The sequence below is a fragment of the Arvicanthis niloticus genome, chromosome 13 (assembly GCF_011762505.2).
Source record: "Arvicanthis niloticus isolate mArvNil1 chromosome 13, mArvNil1.pat.X, whole genome shotgun sequence".
In the NCBI taxonomy this organism is placed as follows: domain Eukaryota; kingdom Metazoa; phylum Chordata; class Mammalia; order Rodentia; family Muridae; genus Arvicanthis; species Arvicanthis niloticus.
This window is the reverse complement of record NC_047670.1, coordinates 76,862,313-76,866,426: the sequence shown is the minus strand read 5'-3', so window position 1 is coordinate 76,866,426 and position 4,114 is coordinate 76,862,313. Positions and strand designations below refer to the sequence as shown.

The 4,114-nt window shown below is 41.9% G+C and overlaps 1 pseudogene; it reads left to right on the top strand.

Annotated features, from left to right (window-relative positions):
- Positions 1-3,790: 3,790 nt before the first annotated feature.
- Positions 3,791-3,885, top strand: LOC117719462 (U6 spliceosomal RNA; annotated as a pseudogene).
- The last annotated feature ends 229 nt before the right edge of the window (positions 3,886-4,114 follow it).

The window sequence follows — 4,114 nt, the reverse complement described above, 5'->3', positions numbered from 1 at the left end:
TCCACCTTGTTTTTTGAGACAAGATCTCCTACTTGTCTCATCCAGTAGACAACACTGGTTAGCCAGAAAGTCCAAGGACTCCTCTGGTCTTTACTTCTCTGGCACTGAGATTATAAGTGGGACACCACACCTGGCTTTTTACATGGGCCCTGGGGACCTCAGGTTCTTGTACTTGTAAGGTAAGCACTCCACCAATTGAGCCCAAAGACATTTTTAAATAAATAAGAACTAAAAAAACTTTTCACTAGCAAACTAATACACCGAAGCAGTGAAGATCCTTCAGAAGCTATGCAAAGCAAAGCTGCCAGAGTACAAGTAAAGTGAACTTCATGAGAACAGACCTCAAGGGAGATGTGCAGAAATGTGAACGCTCTTGGAAACAGCTCATCCCAAGCTGACAGTTCCTCACCCTCTGAGTAAAACAAGAGCTGCAAGATCAAGGGACTCAATGGTGACAGAAGTGCTGAGGGTGCAGAGAGGAGTGACCCGAAGAGTAACTTTTCTTGACACCAGTCCTTCTCAGGCATAAACATAGGTATGATGCACACAGGGGACTTGAAGTGGCACAGCTTCTGATGGTACCTGTTACCAGATCCAAGTCTATCAATTTACTGTTCAAAATTCAGTACTCAGGAGAAGAGGGGCAACAGGAAGGTGGTCAGGCTTGCTCAAGAGCTGACCTTTAGAAGAGATGGGTAAGCTACCCCATTCTTGGGCATTGAGGTACTACTCATTTATTCATTTCTGTTTTATCTTATGTGTAAAGCTTTTTTGCCTGCATGTATGTCTGTGCACCACTTGAGTGCCTGGTGCCCACCCAAGAGGACATCAGATCTCCTGGGGCTGGCATTACAGATGATTATAAGCTACCATGTGTGAACCAGGAATCAAGTCCAGGTCCTAGAAGAACAGGTAGTGCTCTTGTATTGCTGAAGCATTTCTCCAGCCCTGGGGGAACTATTTATAATAGCCTGAAATATGAAATCAATTTAGATGCACATAAGACATGAGTGGATAAAGAAAACATGGTGAACATAAACGACCAAGTTTTTTTTTTTTTTTTTTTTAATCTGCCATAAAGAAGAATGAAGCTATGTGATTTTCAGGAAAACGGGTAGAACTGGAGATCATCATGTTAAACAAAATTCACCAGACTCAGAAAGAAAAGATCACATTCCTTTCGTGGCAGGAAGCAAGGGAACTGAAGAGGAGAGGAGGTAGGAACAAGAGAGGGTGATGGGGAGAGAAAGAAAGACAAATATCATGGCTGGAACGTAGGACTAACTATAGACACACAGATAGACGAGTGACATGAAAGCAGGGGGGTGACCACTAGGAAGAACCAGCAAGAGGGGAGACATGAAACGGTGATGATAAACAGGTAAGAAGAAAATGCCACAGTGAAACCCATTGTTTTGTATCCTAACTAGATAAAAATTAAGTCTCCATCTTGGATACTTGCTGTCTACCTTAGGCCTCTACTTGCATGTACACATGAACACACACACACACACACACACACACACACACACACACACACACACAAGAGAGAAGGAAAGAACCAACACACCCTTCAAGGATATGTTCCCAGCAATCTTGTTACTCCAAATAGGCCTCACGTTCTGAGGTCTCTTCCCCTCCAACAGCCTGATGAACCCCATCAAGAGAATGGTCTCTTGATCAGATGGGAATTCTCTTGGTCTAGTAGTCGTGTCCTATCTTCCAACAGTGCTGCACTGAGACCATACTTCAAAACAGGAGCCTTAAGGAGACTGTCCACGTTGAAATTGTATGTCCATATGATTCAGATGAGACTCTGAACTGTAGGCTTATATTTTTCAAAACCTAAATTAATGATGATTCTTAAACCCTGCAACCTTCCTTATAGCCCACTGACTGAGGTAGAGGAGGAAGATAGTTACTAGGACAAGGGGGACGTGCACCTGTTTAGAAGTAGTTCCTTGGGACAATTCCGATTTTTTGTTGTCTGCAGTCCAGTCCACTAGCAAAACAGCAAAGAAGAATCAGCAGCAGCAGTTCAATCCAGAAGAAACAGCAAGGCTCCAGCTATCAGCATGAGTCTCCTGAAATGGCTAGAAGCAGCTGGAACACCACCAGAAGTTCTTTGGTGAACTTCTCTCTACAAAGTCATGACAAGCGAAGATCAACAAAGAAAGCAAAGTGAACCAATGTCAGAGCATTGTCCACTGTCTGTTGGGTTATACCTATATGATTTCCCAACACTTCATGTCCTCTCAAGCATCTGCTCCAGCAAAATATCACGTACTCTTTCACCAGACAGCTTCCAGAAAAAGTGTCTGTTCTCAGCAAAGCATCCTCTCATAAGACAGCTTCCAGAAAAAAAAATCATAATTGAGTCTCCAACAAAACCAGAAATTCCCACTTTACTGAACTTTGAGCTTTGCAATAGATTCATAAATGGGTTATGATTTGGAATGAGTAGTTTTGTGAGAAGAATATTAATTTTTTTGAAGGTTAGGAGACAATTCTGTAGTTTAGACATTAAGGTAGTTTAGAAACTTAGGATATCAAGGTAAGAGGATATAAGTTTGAAGGTCTACCTGGCAGACCAATGTTCTTGATTGTCAAGGTTATTTTGGGAGGTCACAGCTTATTTCAGGATTTCTAGGTCCATCCCTTAGTGAAGTTTCCTCAGGGTAAGAATGGCTGCTGTAAGTTAGTTCTATGGTACTGTGGAGTGGAGTACTAGAAAGACAGTGTCTTGGAAGACTTGATCCCATCCATTGTCTATGCAGAGAATGGCAGTGTTTTCACCAGTGTTCCAGAGATAGAGACAGGAGGATCAGATAGTCAAGGCTCTCCTAGGCCATATAGTAAGTTTGGGGCCAGCCTGGGATACACAAGACTCTGTCTCAAAAACAAAGAAAGAAAGACAGTAAAATGGCTTGTTAGGTAAGTGTGCTTGCTGACAAGCCCAATGACTTCAGTTTGAGCCCCAAGGCCTGCATGGTAGAAAGGACAAGACTGATTAGATACCCTCTGTTGTCACATGTATGTAGTGGTATGTACTACACATACTACATATGTACACGTCTGATGTGTACTCACACATGCATGTCATATACACTAATAATAAAACTTAAAGACAAATAAAACTGATTAATTTGTATACTAACATTGGCAAAAGGGCATGTGTGGGAGAGAAAAGAGGGATTCTGTTTTAGACACAGTAAGTGTGAGATTCCTACTGGACATCTTCATGGATTTGTTAAGTGGGCAACTGGAGATATCAGTCTGCAGTTCAAAGTTATAGATTGATGAAGTAAAATTGGGGGGAAATGAACACACATAAAACATTTAGAATAGGACACAGAACATAGGATTCATAAGTGTTGCTATTACATGTCGAAGTGTGTCAGTATATCGTGTAAAATTCCTTCCCTTCCGATTTGTGACGCCATCTCTGTTATGCACAATTTTCTTTACATAGTGAAGGTTAGTTTTTGCCATGCCATTCTCTCTTCTGAAGATTAGAAGAGAACAGCTCGGAAGCTAACAGTGCCTCATTTCTTAATTGTGAGAATATGGCATTTTTTTTTTTTTTTTAATACTAGGAGCTGAAGAGATGGCTCAGCAGTTAAGAGCACTGGCTGCTCTCCCAGCGGACCTGGGTTCGATTTCCAGCATTCACTTGGTAGCTCACAACTCTATAACTCCAATTCCAGAAAATCTGACACCTTCACATAGACATACATGTAGGTCAAATATCAATTCACATAAAAGAAAAACAAAAACAAACAACCCTCCTGTGTTCAATTCAGCAGCACATATACTAAAACTGGAAGATTAGCATGGTCCCTGCACAAGGATGACATGAAAATTTGTGAAGTGTTCCATATTTAAAACCAAACCAAACCAAAAAACCCCGTTTATTTCACTTTCGCTATATAGGGAGAAATCACTTGGATTCTTCTACCATTGAGAGGATGCTAAGAGGCTAGATAAGATCACAGACAGGGCCAGGCAGTGGTGGCGCATGCCTTTAATCCCAGCACTTGGGAGGCAGAGGCAGGTGGATTTCTGAGTTCAAGGCCAGCCTGGTCTACAGAGTAAGTTCCAGGACAGCCAGGGC